This window comes from Panthera onca, chromosome B4, assembly GCF_046562875.1.
Source record: "Panthera onca isolate mPanOnc1 chromosome B4, mPanOnc1 haplotype 2, whole genome shotgun sequence".
NCBI classification, from domain to species: Eukaryota; Metazoa; Chordata; class Mammalia; order Carnivora; family Felidae; genus Panthera; species Panthera onca.
In genome coordinates, this window is record NC_138345.1 from 51,940,638 (window position 1) to 51,960,071 (window position 19,434).

Genomic DNA, 19,434 nt, shown 5'->3' on the forward strand with positions numbered 1-19,434 from the left:
GAGGGAACAATACTAATAACTACCACAGGAATAAGAATCAATGGCAGCCATTCCAGTCCAGAACAAAGATGATCATGACCTTGACCTCTCTGTGCACAAGCAGAGCTGGGACCTGTGCAGGATACAGACCGAGGAGGGAAAATTTTTTCAGAAACCCAAGTAAGAAAGAATAACTCTGAAGTGATAACTCAGCAGGAGAAGGAAAGAAGTACAGAAATGTTTGGTTGTGCCCCTCCCCCATCCTCTGGACCCCATGTGTTTATGATCAACTAACGTAAAATTGTTTTCTTTCCAGTAATACATTGCATGCACATGCACACACACACACATACACACACACATACACAACAGAGAAGTTATACTATTATAATGCAGTTATGATTATTCAAAAAGGTTAAAGATCCTCAGGCAGAGATATGACAACAATGGTGTTTTTATTGGAGTTCTAGAGCAGCTTTAAAATGTTAAAAATACCTCAGATGTATGGAAAATATTGAAGGTAATAGAACCCAGAGAAAAAATTTTAGGAGAGAACGTAGATCTCACTGAGAATCTTACTTCCTTCGGGGCATCTGGGTGGCTCAGTTGGTTAAGCGTCTGACTCAGTTTCAGCTCAGGTCATGATCTCATGGTTTTATGGGTTCAAGCCCCACATGGGGCTCTGTGCTGGCAGGGCAGTGCAGAGCCTACTTAGGATTCTCTCTCTCTCCTCTTTCTGCCCCTCTCCCCCTAAAATAAATAAATAAACTTTAAAAAAAATTGTTTAAAAAGAATCGCACTACCTTCAATGACAATCAAGCAGGTTAATTTATTGGTATTTAATTATTTTAGTCTGCTCTTCTATTTTCTTCCCATGTTACCAAGCAGATATTTGAATTTCTGATTCAAATGCTTTGCTGTGCTGATTCAAATGTTTTGAAGTCAGCAAAAGACTGATTTCATTGAAGATACTATGCCAGTGTCTGGAAGGATAGAGAGAAAAAGACCCATGACTTGAGAACAGAGTTAAGAGAAGCATACAGATAACAGAGGCGCACCTGTCCCAAGAACAGCCCTGCTCTGTAGCAGTAATTTGACAAGGTAGCCCAAGCCATTACTATGTAGTCAGTCAGGGACACTGAGCCCTCATTAAAAGTCATGATTTCCATGTCCCCACATTCAAAACAAAAGCAGCACAGTTGCTAGACTTGGAATGATCTTGAACAATAGGCATCACAGAGGTTATCAGTAAAATACAAGCTACCTTGATATTTTGGTGCAGCTTAAAATACCTCAGAATTTTGTACAATCTGGTGAAGTAGAGAGCAGATGATGCTAAAGATTAAATTTGCTGCCAGTGCCAACAAGATGGGAGCTCAAAGGCAGATTTAAGTTGACTTAAGGGGAGAAAAAACTGTGTCAATTCTTATATACTAGAGTTTATCATTAAAAATTTATGGTCATAAGTAAAAAGAAAGCTTATGGATTTGGACCAGACTTATGAACACTGTTAGAAAAAAAGAGTTCATTCTATCTCTCACCATACATTTTTCTCTGACTTGAGACAAAACAGAAAAAAAAATTGAGGTCAACAGAGAGATCCTGTAGATATGATGGTGTGAGCTCTAATCTTAGGATAAGTGCCTAATGTAATACCTGATGTGTGAAGGAAAACTACCCCTAAAGCTGCCAGCAGCCTATACAAAGAGCCAGAGAACCCAGAGAACCAGGGAGTGCCATCTCCAGGAAAAGAAAGAGAAGTAAACAAACATTTGAATAATAAAGGATGCTTCAGGTTGGACCTTGGAATCAACCATCTACCTACCATGTTCTCTCTAAAAGTTTAACATTTTGTTTGCTTTTTTAATCAAGATTTCATTTTGCCTATGGGCTAGCCATCTCTGAAATTCTTAGTAACTACCAAATGCTAAATATTAGTCCTAAAATCAGGGCTCAATGTTGTTCTTATTCAATTCCCATGGTCACAATCAATTTCTCAATCCCGTCCAACTGAAATAATGGGACATAGTCCAACTACTTTGAGTTTGTTGAAGATTTGAAGATGTGTAACAGATGGTACAGAGGGGAAAAGCACTTAAAATTTAGAGACAAAGAAGTGCCTGACTTTTGAGTTGTCAATCTGTGGAGCTTTTCATTAGAAGTTTTTGAGTGCTTTCATTACTAATTAATACGTAGTGATATGTCAGACAAGCAAATTTAACACGGAGGAAACTAACAGATACACATACCAAAAGCTGTTTAACATTGATTCCATCTCATTTGAGGCCCACTATTTCAGCGTTTCGTTCAATGAAAACTGACACTTGGTATATTAGATCAATTATCAAATTGAAAATAGCATGCAAAATAATTACCATCAAGCCCTCACAGTCAGGCCCTGGCTTTCCTCTTCCAACTTCCTCTTCCCCCAAAACAAATCATTTCCTCTAAAGCTATTCTGTGAGCATCTTGTAAATTCCTGTGGCCTCCCAGGTGCCTTTGCTCAGACAATTTCTGCTGGAATTGTCCCTCTTCCCTCTTAATTGTTTTGAGGACAGAAACCGACACTTGATCATCCTCGAATCCCCTAGAGGCCTTGGCACAGCATCTGCATATAAAAAGGTGTACAATAAAAGCTTACTCAATTGAACACTGGTTTGATGATTGATTTCAGTCATGATTATAGCAATTCTCACATCACAGGACAGATAAGTATTTACTAACCTATACTGCCATTCGTCCTTAATCTGACAAAAGCAAAAAACAGAAAGACAAGCCTGCTTTTCAAGAGAACAAAATAAAAGGGGTAAAAGCAAGTGGGCAGAATGAAACAAGGAAAAACTGAACCATAAAGCCAACCCCATGGAAGAACAATTTCTTTACTATCCTTAAATGGGTATGTTGGTCAAATGTACAGATGTCAAGGAAATATTCCTATTTAGTTAATAGTGCGTGATAGAACTCATCAGAATTAGTCTTTATTCTTCTGAGGACTTTGTAGGGTACTTTTTTTTTGAAGCTTCAGTTTCAGGAAGTTTGGACTGCTTTCTGTTGAGATTACCCCTTTTGGGATGTTCACAGGTCTCTAAGACATACTAGAAAAAGTAAACCAATTCCACTTAGCATGAAAGGAGTTGGGCAATTAAGTGAACCATTCCATTTATTTGGAAGCATTCCTTAGATGTGTGAAATAATATCAGTAAAGCCCACGTTCATGCAAAGACTGATAAGGGCATTGAGCTCTTATATTAGCAGCCATTAGTACAATTGAGGTATTTCACAAATAGTCTCCTTAGTCTTAGTATTTTTAAAAGATGTACATGATGATGATGATGTCTCTCAAATGCCTACTTGTGCCAGTCTCTGTGATAGGCACTTACCATAAATTAATCAATTTAATACTCATTAATAATGACAAGTATTAATATCCTCTTTTCACATATGAAAACACTGAAACTCAGAGAGGTTACATAACTTAGCTAGGGCCACACAGTCAACTAACAGAGCTGAAATGCAAGCCAAGACAAATTCTACAGGTCCCATTCTTTACTGAACTGTATCCCAAGTTAACTAAATGATCTACCTACTAGTTGGCACCTGAGATGATGGCAGAGTCAGAAAAGTTGGCACTGGCCAAATTACTATTTAAAATCATCCTCAACAGGATTGTTTGGGGTGGCTGCGTGGATCAGTCAATTAAGCATCCAACTTCTGCTCAGGTCATGATCTCACAGTCCATGGGATCAAGCCTTGCAATGGGCTCTGTACTGTCATAACAGCTCGGAACCTGGAGCCTGCTTCAGATTCTGTGTCTCCCTGTCTCTCTCTGCCCCTCTCTGACTCTCTCTCTCTCTTTCTCTCTCTCTCTCTCTCAAAAAATAAACATTAAAAAAAAATTTTAATAAAAAAATAAATAAAATCATCTTCAACAGGATTTTAAATGATGGTAAAAACACAAAATGGCCAATTTCTCTACAAGTAGAAAATTTGAGAATGGAGAGCCATCACCCTGCCAGGTGCCATTAGAACAGCTGGGTAAGAGGGAGGCTAGTGCCAGGCACACCCAGCTGAGACCAGACGATCATTTGTGTGAAGAAGAAATCTGTAACTCACGAAAATCTCACTATCAAGTATCCAAGTATGTGTAAATAGCTGCTTGCCTGGCATCATACTGAAAGGCTTTGTTCTGATTTCCACCTCTGTGCTGATAGGGGCCAAGGCAACACAGAAAAAAATAAAACAGAAAGTTGATGATTACCCAGCTATTGTGTGCTGGGTAAACATCCAACTGTTCAACATTTTTAGCAGTGATTTGAAAACATAAACAACACTCTCACTGTATTTTCAGATGCCCCAAAACTGAATAAGCTGGGTAAGACTAGTTATAATATAATTAAGACAACATATTGAGATATAAAATTATCTTAATGAACCAGAATACTAAGGAAAACCAGAGTAAAATTTACAAAGATAGCTTATAAAGTAAGCATATGTGAGTGCAAACCTTGCAGAAACTGAACAGAGTTGGAGGGACTTGGATCAACTTTCTGTGCAGAAAAGCATTGCACAGGAGATAGATTGCATTCATAATAAGCCATAATGTGCCAACAGACTTGAGCAACATTAACACCAGCTTAGGGTCTGTATCAAGGAAGGTGATGGTGATAGAAGAGTGTGGTGTTTAGATGTCCCTATTCAAGATCAAGTCTATTCAGAGGAGAGTGACCAGTATAATGAGAGCTTTGACAACCTGTGCACGTAAGGAACAGAGGAAATTGAGCCTGAAGAGGAAACTCTACAAGTGAATTTGCTAGACCTCTTCACCGTGTAATGGAAAGCACATGGCCTGGAAACCAGAGCATAGTGACAATCGGGCCAGCTGCTCAACCCCTGTCAAACTCAGCATCCTCAGGCCCTGTGGTTGGCTTATTCCTAAATTATCTAGACTCAATACAGTAGGTACTAAAGACAATACAATAAAAAGCAAGACCTTAGAGAGCTAATGGTCCTGTGCCCAAGATAGACACGTTTCAGTCCATTAACGTATAGAGTAATGATGTTCTGGAGTTCAGAGGACAGACAAGTCACCTTAACACAGGACACTTTGGCCAGGTCTTCTTGACACAATTGTTTTACATGATGTATTAGTTTGCCAGGGCTGCCATAATGAAGTACCACAAACTGGGCAGCTTACATAATTCAGAGTCTCTCAGTTCTAGAGGCTAGAAGTCCAAGATCAAGATGTCTGAGGGGAGGTTTCCTCTGAGGCCTGAAAGGGAAAACCTTTCTGTGTCTCCACTGCACTTCCTGATGGTTTTCAGGCAATCTTTGGATCTCCTTTGCTCGTAGATCTCTGCCCTCATCTTCATGTGCTGTTCTACCTTTCTTCTGTGTATGTCTGTCTCTATAGCCAAATTCCCCTTTTTTATAAGGATGCAGTCATATTGGAATAGGGCACCCCCTAACAGCCTCATCTTAACTTGATCAAGATTCTATTTCCAAATAAGGTTGCATTCACAGGCACTGAGGTTGAGACTGCAATACCTTTGGAAGATGAGGACAGTTCAACCCATAACACAGGGCTAACTAGAAATAAGTATATCAAAATATCATATATATATATATATGACAAAAGTCACACTCTTACATTAGCAGGAGCCCCTGACCATCCATCTGACCCTAATCCACACTCCATCATGGACCCATCCTTCATCTCTGACTCTGCTCCTTCTCGCTCTCATCTTCACCCCATCCCTGAACCACATCCCTTCCTCAGCCACAGAAGGGAGGGTCAGCAGTGCTTGTAAAGGTCAGTAACAGAGTAAGAATAAGTGCTTTAGGATTTGGAGATTTTAAGTCAATAATTATTTATTTATTTATTTTATTTATTTATTTTTTTTTTTTTTGCTTTTTTTAGGCTCCATCAAAGTGAACGCAAATCAAACAAAGGATAGTGTATAAAAATGTTCCTGAAATCAAAATGATCCCAAGGTAAAAATTGCCAAAATAGCCAAGTCAAAATCGTGTGGTGCAGCAGAGTCTTGGAGAGCTTAACTGTGAGGGCCAAGCCTGAGCTGAATGTAGAAGGAGAAATAGGAAATGAATCAGGCAAGGAAAGGAACATTCTTGGGTGAAGGAAAATCAAATGGAAAGACACGATCCTGAGAAAGTAGGAAGCTACGGAGAATCTCAAGTGCTGTGGCATGACCAAGGCACAGGACAGAAGGAAGGCAGGCAAAGGCCTAAATGCCAAAGGCCTGATCCACCATTGGTTGCCTATTTTATTATATTCTGTTTATTATTGCAGTGAAGAGAGAGCAGAGGATTTGATACAAGATAGGCCAAGCTCATATGTACAATTTTATTTTTTTTATTTTTTTTATTTTTTAATATATGAAATTTACTGTCAAATTGGTTTCCATACAACACCCAGTGCTCATCCCAAAAGGTGCCCTCCTCAATACCCATCACCCACCCTGCCCTCCCTCCCACCCTGCCCTCCCTCCCACCCCCCATCAACCCTCAGTTTGTTCTCAGTTTTTAACAGTCTCTAATGCTTTGGCTCTCTCCCACTCTAACCTCTTTTTTTTTTTTTTTTTTTTTTTTCCCTTCCCCTCCCCCATGGGTTTCTGTTATGTTTCTCAGGATCCACATAAGAGTGAAACCATATGGTATCTGTCTTTCTCTGTATGGCTTATTTCACTTAGCATCACACTCTCCAGTTCCATCCATGTTGCTACAAAAGGCCATATTTCATTTTTTCTCATTGCCACGTAGTATTCCATTGTGTATATAAACCACAATTTCTTTATCCATTCATCAGTTGATGGACATTTAGGCTCTTTCCATAATTTGGCTATTGTTGAAAGTGCTGCTATAAACATTGGGGTACAAGTGGCCCTATGCATCAGCACTCCTGTATCCCTTGGGTAAATTCCTAGCAGTGCTATTGCTGGGTCATAGGGTAGGTCTATTTTTAATTTTCTGAGGAACCTCCACACTGCTTTCCAGAGCGGCTGCACCAATTTGCATTCCCACCAACAGTGCAAGAGGGTTCCTGTTTCTCCACATCCTCTCCAGCATCTATAGTCTCCTGATTTCTTCATTTTGGCCACTCTGACTGGCGTGAGGTGGTATCTGAGTGTGGTTTTGATTTGTATTTCCCTGATAAGGAGCGACGTTGAACATCTTTTCATGTGCCTGTTGGCCATCCGGATGTCTTCTTTAGAGAAGTGTCTATTCATGTTTTCTGCCCATTTCTTCACTGGGTTATTTGTTTTTCGGGTGTGGAGTTTGATGAGCTCTTTATAGATTTTGGATACTAGCCCTTTGTCTGATGTGTCATTTGCAAATATCTTTTCCCATTCCGTTGGTTGCCTTTTAGTTTTGTTGGTTGTTTCCTTTGCTGTGCAGAAGCTTTTTATCTTCATAAGGTCCCAGTAATTCACTTTTGCTTTTAATTCCCTTGCCTTTGGGGATGTGCCGAGTAAGAGATTGCTACGGCTGAGGTCAGAGAGGTCTTTTCCTGCTTTCTCCTCTAAGGTTTTGATGGTTTCCTGTCTCACATTCAGGTCCTTTATCCATTTTGAGTTTATTTTTGTGAATGGTGTGAGAAAGTGGTCTAGTTTCAACCTTCTGCATGTTGCTGTCCAGTTCTCCCAGCACCATTTGTTAAAGAGACTGTCTTTTTTCCATTGGATGTTCTTTCCTGCTTTGTCAAAGATGAGTTGGCCATACGTTTCTGGGTCTAGTTCTGGGGTTTCTATTCTATTCCATTGGTCTATGTGTCTGTTTTTATGCCAATACCATGCTGTCTTGATGATGACAGCTTTGTAGTAGAGGCTAAAGTCTGGGATTGTGATGCCTCCTGCTTTGGTCTTCTTCTTCAAAATTACTTTGGCTATTCGGGGCCTTTTGTGGTTCCATATGAATTTTAGGATTGCTTGTTCTAGTTTCGAGAAGAATGCTGGTGCAATTTTGATTGGGATTGCATTGAATGTGTAGATAGCTTTGGGTAGTATTGACATTTTGACAATATTTATTCTTCCAATCCATGAGCAGGGAATGTCTTTCCATTTCTTTATATCTTCTTCAATTACCTGCATAAGCTTTCTATAGTTTTCAGCATACAGATCTTTTACATCTTTGGTTAGATTTATTCCTAGGTATTTTATGCTTCTTGGTGCAATTGTGAATGGGATCAGTTTCTTCATTTGTCTTTCTGTTGCTTCATTGTTAGTGTATAAGAATGCAACTGATTTCTGCACATTGATTTTGTATCCTGCAACTTTGCTGAATTCATGTATCAGTTCTAGCAGACTTTTGGTGGAGTCTATCGGATTTTCCATGTATAATATCATGTCATCTGCAAAAAGCGAAAGCTTGACTTCATCTTTGCCAATTTTGATGCCTTTGATTTCCTTTTGTTGTCTGATTGCTGATGCTAGAACTTCCAGCACTATATTAAACAACAGCGGTGACAGTGGGCATCCCTGTCGTGTTCCTGATCTCAGGGAAAAAGCTCTCAGTTTTTCCCCGTTGAGGATGATGTTAGCTGTGGGCTTTTCATAAATGGCTTTTATGATGTTTAAGTATGTTCCTTCTATCCCGACTTTCTCAAGGGTTTTTATTAAGAAAGGGTGCTGGATTTTGTCAAAGGCCTTTTCTGCATCGATTGACAGGATCATATGGTTCTTCTCTTTTTTTTTGTTAATGTGATGTATCACGTTGATCGATTTGCGAATGTTGAACCAGCCCTGCATCCCAGGAATGAATCCCACTTGATCATGGTGAATAATTCTTTTTATATGCTGTTGAATTCGATTTGCTAGTATCTTATTAAGAATTTTTGCATCCATATTCATCAGGGATATTGGCCTGTAGTTCTCTTTTTTTACTGGGTCTCTGTCTGGTTTAGGAATCAAAGTAATACTGGCTTCATAGAATGAGTCTGGAAGTTTTCCTTCCCTTTCTATTTCTTGGAATAGCTTGAGAAGGATAGGTATTATCTCTGCTTTAAATGTCTGGTAGAACTCCCCTGGGAAGCCATCTGGTCCTGGACTCTTATTTGTTGGGAGATTTTTGATAACCGATTCAATTTCTTCGCTGGTTATGGGTCTGTTCAAGCTTTCTATTTCCTCCTGATTGAGTTTTGGAAGAGTGTGGGTGTTTAGAAATTTGTCCATTTCTTCCAGGTTGTCCAATTTGCTGGCATATAATTTTTCATAGTATTCCCTGATACTTGTTTGTATCTCTGAGGGATTGGTTGTAATCATTCCATTTTCATTCATGATTTTATCTATTTGGGTCATCTCCCTTTTCTTTTTGAGAAGCCTGGCTAGAGGTTTGTCAATTTTGTTTATTTTTTCAAAAAACCAACTCTTGGTTTCGTTGATCTGCTCTACAGTTTTTTTAGATTCTATATTGTTTATTTCTGCTCTGATCTTTATTATTTCTCTTCTTCTGCTGGGTTTAGGCTGCCTTTGCTGTTCTGCTTCTATTTCCTTTAGGTGTGCTGTTAGGTTTTGTATTTGGGATTTTTCTTGTTTCTTGAGATAGGCCTGGATTGCAATGTATTTTCCTCTCAGGACTGCCTTCGCTGCATCCCAAAGCGTTTGGATTGTTGTATTTTCATTTTCGTTTGTTTCCATATATATTTTAATTTCTTCTCTAATTGCCTGGTTGACCCACTCATTCGTTAGTAGGGTGTTCTTTAACCTCCATGCTTTTGGAGGTTTTCCAGACTTTTTCCTGTGGTTGATTTCAAGCTTCATAGCATTGTGGTCTGAAAGTATGCATGGTATAATTTCAATTCTTGTAAACTTATGAAGGGCTGTTTTGTGACCCAGTATATGATCTATCTTGGAGAATGTTCCATGTGCACTCGAGAAGAAAGTATATTCTGTTGCTTTGGGATGCAGAGTTCTAAATATATCTGTCAAGTCCATCTGATCCAATGTATCATTCAGGGCCCTTGTTTCTTTATTGACTGTGTGTCTAGATGATCTATCCATTTCTGTAAGTGGGGTGTTAAAGTCCCCTGCAATGACCACATTCTTATCAATAAGGTTGCTTATGTTTATGAGTAATTGTTTTATATATCTGGGGGCTCGGGTATTTGGCGCATAGACATTTATAATAGTTAGCTCTTCCTGGTGGATAGACCCTGTGATTATTATATAATGCCCTTCTTCATCTCTTGTTACAGCCTTTAATTTAAAGTCTAGTTTGTCTGATATAAGTATGGCTACTCCAGCTTTCTTTTGGCTTCCAGGAGCATGATAAATAGTTCTCCATCCCCTCACTCTCAATCTAAAGGTGTCCTCAGATCTAAAATGAGTCTCTTGTAGACAGCAAATAGATGGGTCTTGTTTTTTTATCCATTCTGATACCCTATGTCTTTTAGTTGGCGCATTTAATCCATTTACATTCAGTGTTATTATAGAAAGATATGGGTTTAGAGTCATTGTGATGTCTGTATGTTTTATGCTTGTAGTGATGTCTCTGGTACTTTGTCTCACAGGATCCCCCTTAGGATGTACAATTTTAAAAGATTACTTTGGCAACCTTGAGAAGGATGAATTCAAAGGGTAAAAGAATAGAGGGACACCAGGGTAGCTCAGTTGTTTGAGTGTCTCACTTCAGCTCAGGTCATGATCTCACAGTTTGTGAGTTCAAGCCCCACATTGTTTCAATGCAGTCAGTGAAAAGCCACTTCCAGATCCTCTGTCCCCCTCCCTCCCTGCCCCTCCCCCACTTTCATTCTCTCAAAAATAAATAAACTTTTAAAAAAGGGGGTGATTAGCAATTATATGCCAATAAAATGGGCAATCTGGAAGAGACGGACAAATTCCTAGAAACATATGCACTACCAAAACAGAAACAGGAAGAAATAGAAAATTTGAACAGACCCATAACCAGTAAGGAAATTGAATTAGTAATCAAAAATCTCCCAAAAAAACAAGAGTCCAGGGCCAGATGGCTTTCCAGGGGAATTCTATCAAACATTTAAGGAAGAGTTAACACCTATTCTCTTGAAGCTGTTCCAAAAAAGAGAAATGGAAGGAAAACTTCCAAACCCTTTCTATGAAGTCAGCATTATCTTGATTCCGAAACCAGGGACCCCACTAAAATGGAGAACTATAGACCAGTTTTCCTGATGAACATGAATGAAAAATCCTCAACAGGATATTAGCCAACCAGATCCAACAATACATTAAAAAAAGGATTCACCATGACCAAGTGGGATTTATACCTGAGATGCAGAGCTGGTTCAATATCCACAAAACAATCAATGCGATTCATCACATCAATAAAAGGACAAGAACCATATGATCCTCTCAATAGATGCAGAGAAAGCATTTGACAAAATACAGCATCCTTTCTTGATAAAAACCCACAAGAAAGTAGGGATAGAAGGATCATACCTTGAGATTATAAAAGCCATATATGAACAACCCAGCGCTAATATCATCCTCATTGGGGAAAAACTGAGAGCTTTCTCCCTAAGGTCAGGAATAAGGCAGGGATGTCCACTCTCACCACTGTTATTCAACATAGTATTGGAAGTCTTAGCCTCTGCAACCAGACAACACAAAGAAATAAAAGGCATCCCAACTGGCCAGAAGGAGGTGAAACTTTCACTCTTCACAGATGACATGATACTCTATATGGAAAACCCAAAAGATGCCACCAAAAAATTGCTAGAACTGATTCATGAATTCAGCAAAGTTACAGGATATAAAATCAATGCACAGAAATCGGTTGCACTCCTATACACCAACAATGAAGCAGCAGAAAGAGAAATCAAGGAATCAATCCCATTTATAATTGCTCCAAAACCCATAAAATACCTAGGAATAAATCTAACCAAAGAGGTGAAAAATCTATACACTGAAACCTATAGAAACCTTATGAAAGAAATTGAAGAAGACAGAAAAAAAATGGAAAAAGATTCCATGCTCCTGGATAGGAAGAACAAATATTGTTAAAATGTCGATACTACCCAAAGCAATCTACATATTCAATGCAGTCCCTATCAAAATAACACCAGCATTCTTCACAGAGCTAGAACAATCCTAAAATTTGTTTGGAACCAGAATACCAAAAGACCCGAATAGCCAAAGCAATCTTGAAAAAGAAAACCAAAGCAGGAGGCATCACAATCCCAGACTTCAAGCTATACTACAAACCTGTAATCATCAAGACAGTATGGTACTGGCACAAGAACAGATACTCAGATCAATGGAACAGAATAGAGAACCCAGAAACGGACCCACAAACATACGGCCAACTAATCTTTGACAAAGCAGGAAAGAATAGCCAATGGAATAAAGACAGTCTCTTCAGCAAGTGGTGCTGGGAAAACTGGACAGCAACATGCAGAAGAATGAAGCTCGACCACTTGCTTACACTATACACAAAAATAAACTCAAAATAGATGAAAGACCTCAATGTAAGACAGGAAGCCATCAAAATCCTCGAGTAGAAAGCAGACAAAAACCTCTTTGATCTTGGCCACAGCAACTTCTTACTCAACACGTCTCCGGAGGCAAGGGAAACAAAAGCAAAAATGAACTATTGGGACCTCATCAAAATAAAAAGCTTCTGCACAGTGAAGGAAACAATCAGCAAAACTAAAAGGCAACCGACAGAATGGGAGAAGATATTTGCAAACGACATATCAGATAAAGGGTTAGTATCCAAAATCTATAAGAAACTCATCAAACTCAACACCCAAAAAACAAATAATTCAGTGAAGAAATGGGCAAAAGACATGAATAGACATTTCTCCAAAGAAGACATCCAGATGGCCGACTGACACATGAAAAAATGCTCAACTTCACTCATCATGAAGGAAATACAAATCAAAACCACAGTGAGATACCACCTCACACCTGTCAGAATGGCTAACATTAACAACTCAGGCAACAACAGATGTTAGCAAGGATGTGGAGAAAAAGGATCTCTTTTGCATTGTTGGTGGGAATGCAAGCTGGGGCAGCCACTGTGGAAAACACTATGGAGGTTCCTCAAAAAACTAAAAATAGAACTACCCTACGACCCAGCAATTGAACTACTAGGTATTTATCCAAGGGATTCAGGTATGCTGTTTTGAAGGGACACATGCACCCCCATGTGTATAGCAGCACTATCAACAATAGCCAAAGTATGGAAAGAGCCCAAATGTCCATCAATGGATGAATGGCTAAAGAAGATGTGGTATATATATACAATGGAGCAATACAATGGCAATCAAAAAGAACTACGTGGATGGAACTGGAGGTTATATGCTAAGTGAAATCAGTCAGTCAGAGAACAACAAATATCATATGACTTCACTCATATGAGGACTTTAAGAGACAAAACAGATGAACATAAGGGAAGGGAAATAAAAATAATATAAAAACAGAGAGGGGGACAAAACAGGAGATTCATAAATATGGAGAACAAACAGAGGGTTATGGGACGGGTTGTGGGAGGAGGAATGGGATAAATGGGTAAGGGGCACTAAGGAATCTACTCCTGAAATCATTGTTGCACTATATGCTAACTAATTTGGATGTAAATTTTTAAAAAATAAATAAATAAAATTAAAAATTAAAAAAAATAAAATAAATGTTTTAAAAAAAGTGAAAGGAGATGGAAAGACCATTGGGAAGTGTTTGGGCTAGTACAGGTAAACAATGCTGAGAGATTACACCAAGACAGCAAGTAAGGTGAAGGGGGGACAGCCCTTCCCAGTTGCTTGTGGAAATATTCAGAGGGCTGAACCAATAGGGAGGAAAGGAGGGAGGGAGGGAGGAATCAACAGGAATTAATGAGCGAAGTTAAACGAGTGGTTTCCAACTCAAGCTATATGTTGGAGACACCTTGGGAGCTTTTCTAAATGCAGATTCTCCGGCTTGGTCTCAGACTTAGTGAATTAGAATTTCTTCTGTTTCAGATTTGAGAATTTGAAGATTTGTCCAGCCAGCCTCTGTGAAGAAACATTTAGGGGCTGACACCCAGGAGAAAGAGAAAACACTGTTGATTCAAGACCAAGTTTTAGTACTGTATAAGAAAACACTTTCTCATAGTTAAACTGTTTAAAGACAGACCCATTGCCTTGGAAACTTGTCATCAAATGTATTCAAGCAGGGGCTAGTAAGCCAGTTAAAGAGAGGTGCTAGAAGGGCTTTTACTTGACAGAAGAACAAGAGTTCCTTTAAGGCAATCTAGGGCCAGAAAGCTCTCCCCCGCAGTGAGCAGGAACCAAAGCCAGTCTGAGCACCAGGCAGGTATTCAGAGGAAATCCGTGTGCCCAGGACCCACGTGTGCATCCCTGTTGCTCTGGCATTGGCTTCAGTCACTGTCTCGCTCTGACCTGGTTTGGATCCCACGTTCTGGCCTTTGGATCTGTCTCTGTTTCCATGACAACCCAGTCCCATTTGAACCATGCTTGCTAGCTGGCTGCTACATCTGGATTCACCCATGAAACCCCCACTATGGTTTCAACTTGCCACGATAGCTGAGGCCCCATTTCAGTCTGGCACACCCCACATCTGGTTCCCAGCTCCATTCGGCCCTTTCTAATTTCTATGCCCACATTCAGACTTTTGCTGAATGAGAAAGAGAAAGAGAGAGAGAGGGAGGGAGGAAGGGAGAGAGAGAGAGAGAGAGAAAGCTGGAACTGCCAATCAATCCATGGACCCAGTTTTTGCTGCACCATGTATTATTAAGACTATTCCTGTGCTCTCTGATGAAGCCTCAGTAAAGCCTTTGCTGGCTGCAATTTATACCCAGGACAAAAGATGTCTCAATCTTGGGCTCCCAGGTGACTCTGTTGTAGCTACTCCCTCCTTAGACTCTTGCATTGGGTCCTGGGCACTAATCTGTCTACCACATACACAAATCCCTCCCCAAGCTCCTTTTCAAGATCTTCGGGCTTATATTAGCTACCTAGGGCTGCCATAACAAAATACTAAAAACTAGGTAGCTTAAAACAACAGAAATTTATTCTCTCATGGTTCAGGAGACCAGAACTATAAAATCAATGTGTTACTAGGATTTGTTCCTTCTGGAGTCTGTGAGGGAGAAACGCTCGGGTGCTCCCTAGCTTTTGGTGGTCCAGCAAATTTTAGCATTCCTTGGCCTATAGCTACATAACTCCATCTCTACCTGCATCTTTACATGTTTCCTTCATTCTGTGTATCCCTGTGAGTTCTCTTCGTATAAGGACACCAGTCAGTAGTCTTCAGGCCTACCCATGAGATCAGCATGACCTTAACTTAACTAATGACACCTACAAAGACTTACTTCCAAATAAGATCACGCATTTTGAGTTTCCAGAAGACAGGGATTTAGGGGGACACTACTCCACTATTCAACCCACTTTTTCTTGATAACAAAGCTTGAAGACCCATATCCCTAATTTCAAATATCTGAAAGAAAGTTCTCATACCCCTTCCTCTAAGAAAGCCCACTGGACTCTATGTAAATTTTTCTTTTACCCTCTCTCCCAGAGTGAGGGACAGCAAACATGTCTTCTTATATTTCCAAATGTTTCACTTAATAGGAAAAAACCTCCCAAACAGTCTTACTGACCCACTCCTACAAGCTAGAAGAAACTGACATCATTTTTATTTCACCACACGTGTGAAGTATGAACAATGTTTGGTACATTAACAACCCTCAATTATTGGTAATTATTTATTTTCCTCAAAGGTAACCAAAAGGGCCATGAGGATATAGAACATCAGAATAAAACTTACTTTGCTGGAGGCAAAATACCTGCCCTCTTTAGTTTCTAGTACAATTTGAGTAGAACTCTCAGTGCAATCTGACAGGCTCCATATCCCTCGTATAATAGCTAAATATATTTTATATGTTGTTGGCTCATGGATCAGACTAATGATTATGTGTTTCAGACCTGTCTGATACTCTGAACATTTCAGGGCTCTTGCTAGAGCTAAACTAGGATAGATAGAATGTGTTCAGAGTGGAGACAAGTGAGATATTGACACATCAAGTGCCTCTGCCTTGTGAAGACTCTTCACATCTACAAGTTCTACAGAAGCACAAGCTAATTGTAGCAGCAGTATCTTGGGGTTTTCTCTACTGTTACAAAACAAAGGCTCATTTAAGATTCCAGTCCAAATCTAGATCTATGCCAGACGTCTTCCATTTCCCTTCCATATCTACTCTTCCCTTCTAGCACCCCGTTCCCCATCCCAAGACCTAACTGGTAGGGCCTACATTGTTAAGGCTTCCAGTTGGATTTAGAATAACAGTAACAATTGCCATGTCCTTGGCCCAATGTCATATTCTTCTCAAAGAGGTCTCTACAAGACTCTTTTTCTGTATCCCCCACCCCAGCTTCAGGCCTAGCGATTGTAACTACTCACTGTTTTTACGATATTAACACTGCACCATTGCAAATAGTCTCTTTGTAAATAAAATTTCCTCAAACTTATTCTTGACCTTTAAAAGATTAGATTTAGATGAAATACATTAAGCTGGTTCATAGTTACTTTCATCTTAAAATTTCATCAAGGATCTTAAGACTGGAAGAGATCATCTAAATGAAATCTTCATTTAACAAATGGTGGAATGGAGTCCCAATGAAGTTCAGGGATTTGCCCAGAGGGAGCTGATCCTACAACTCAAGTCTCCTAAACCCCAATCTAATGGTCTTTCCATTCACCTACCTACAACCTTGAAGAAAGAATAATTATTTTCTTAGACAATACCAAATTTCCATAGTGCATAAATACTCAAAATTAGGGCCACCTCCAGTCACACAATAGACTCTATCTTTCATTCTTCCTCCCTTTTACCCTTAGCATTTTCTTCACCCTTTTTCTTTCCAGCGTTCTCCCTCTGGCCTAGGAGAGGAATGAGCATTTATTGAGCACTCCCTATGTACCAGATTCCATGAAACACATATGGAACCCGACCTACATGGTGTGTTGTGCCATTTAACAGTTTCAACAACGGTAGGTTTTAAACCAGTTTTTCGTGGATCGGGAAAATGAGGTCCAAAGAACTTAAATGTCCAAGGTGCACAACTAACTGGGCAAGTTTCAAGTCTGTCCCACCCCAGAATCTAATCTCCCCGTGATGCCGCCGTGCATCTTGCAGGTGCTGCGCATGCCTGCCCGCGCTCCGCCCTCCCCTGCCTTCACCACAACAACATTCTGGAAGGCTTCAGATGGACGCCACCATCTTACATCTGACTCCATTAGTAGGTAACAGAAAACTAGCTGAATCATTCCTAATAAATTAATTGAAAGGAACCACTTACCCATTTCTTCTCCACATTTTCTTTTTTTTTTTTTTTAAAGGAACCCTAGATTCAAAACCTAATGTGATCTCTACAACTGTGGAAAAGAGTCAGATGGTAACTGATGCAAATGTTGGCATCAATTCTTATGAGAGAAGAAGATAGTAGTGTTAGCTTTTGTTGAAAAGAATCCCTTAAGTAGGAAGATATGAAGAAGATCCTTTCTCACACATTCATTTAATTAGAAGTCCACCCATTTGTTCTCAAAGCACTGCTGGAAACTGGGAGAAATAAGCAAGTGTTACTTGGAATTCAGATTCTACAAACGGAGAACTCCAAAACAAAGAACATTACATTCACAGTGTGAGAGAGGAAAGTGAGATTAGGTTTGTGACCAGCTTTCAAGTCTGAAAAGAGGAAGGAGCTGAATTCATAAGGAAGTATTACACCCACTGCTTTCATTTGTATAACTTATTTTCAGCACATTGAGTAATTATTTTTACAGTTTTCTCTCTTTTCTCTTCCATAAACCTTACAAGGGCAGGAACTGTGCCTTATTCATGTTTGCATCTTGCACAGGCCAAAGTCAATGTCTTATACATAGAAGATGCTCACTAAATGTCTCCATCAAATAAGTGCTCTGCCTTTTCAAGTCACAGTGCACTTTAAAGAGCCACTCATGATTTTATCTCCTATGCTGTGCACATTCCAGAACCATATTTTCGGAGATAGGAGTTAAAATAAGATTTCACAATAGCATCAGAGGCATCATGGGAGGATTTTGTCAAAAATAATGAAAATATGGCAAAGTTCATCAGCTCCTAGGTTCTCTTCTAAGTGACTTTTTCCTCTTTCATATAGGAGAACCTTGGACCCTTAGCCATTATTTTTTCCTCTTTTTTTTTCCAAATGCCTTTCACATAAAATATATTTTTGAGGCACAGGTCTTTATGCATTCAGATGACTTGTACATTAGACACAATAGGCTCCTTGAGCTGCTTTGAGGCTATTGTATATACCTGTACATTTTAAGTGGGTTTTCAACACAATAGATATTAACAGCTGTTCTCAGAAGCACTCAATGTTTGAGGTGTACTTATTACTGCTTCTTACAGGATTTTGTTTCCTTTTTTTAACATTGTGTCTACAATAATATCTCCAGTGGTTGACAAATCAGGGAGGAAACTTAGCATTAAAATTGTTTATAGTTTATTTTTTCCATGAAAGAAAACCAATAAAGAAAGAGGCAAATTTCAAAGCACAAAAAGTTTGTTGCCATCTTTTTAAACAACATAAGTATATGTAGAGTTTTAGAAATAAAATTCAGTAAGTGATTCTGCTGTTTTTGTATTTTTGTCCTTTTTTATACTTTTACTGCCAGTTTGAATAAAACTGGGGTGATGTTTTTAGAGATCTGTATTCACACTAATCGACTGTTAAAGGCAGTCACCACCATTTTTCCTTTGGTGAGCCCCAAAACAAGATTTCTTTGTGGATTCCATAAAATGTAGTAAAACAGAGTACAGCAAGGTTAGTGACTTACAGTAAACAATGCGTGGTTCTGATACATCTTTTCGGCCCCTTTAAGACCAGTTTGACTGCTTTAAGATCAGAACCAGTTTTATACAAATAGTAGGCTACGTTCAATGATATAATATTCAAACATTTGCTGCATGTAAGAGCTTCAATTTGTAAGCAAGTGAAAATTTGGCCCTGGAAAAATGGAGAGAACTGACCACCCACTTCCTTGAGGCTTGTAGGTCACTGCAGCCAATAATGACAACTCATTTGGGTTCCAGATGTTATTTCTTTTCCCACTGGCTAGAATCACAGAACTTTTTTATTTAAATTGGCTGACTTTGTCATCCTTATGTCCTAAAGTTAAACTAAAGTAGGAGCTAGTATTCTTCCAAAATCACTGAATGAAAATTAGACATTCCTGTAGTTATCATGAGATAAAAGCAATCTTTTATAGGTGTATACAATAGCCTCAAAGCAGCTCAAAGAGGCTTACCATGTGAAATGTTTCTTATTGGCCTCTCCCCGCAGTATCTGAGTGTCAAAGAGGAAGAAAATGAAGTGGGAAAAGCCAATGTGCCAGTGATCAGCTAGAATTATTCTCTGCACAGAGACAATGCCATAGACTACTATTGTCAGCCTGCCTGCTTAGGGGTGGGTGTGGAGGAGGGAGA

The 19,434-nt window shown here is 39.3% G+C and overlaps 1 long non-coding RNA gene across 1 annotated transcript; it reads right to left on the reverse strand.

Annotated features, from left to right (window-relative positions):
• Window positions 1–838: 838 nt before the first annotated feature.
• Window positions 839–3,659, reverse strand: LOC132660358 (uncharacterized). The gene is made up of 3 exons (XR_009601735.2): window positions 3,567–3,659; window positions 2,355–2,587; window positions 839–962 (listed from the first exon to the last, which is right to left on the reverse strand). It is a non-coding gene; the product is annotated as an uncharacterized LOC132660358 (long non-coding RNA).
• Window positions 3,660–19,434: the final 15,775 nt, after the last annotated feature.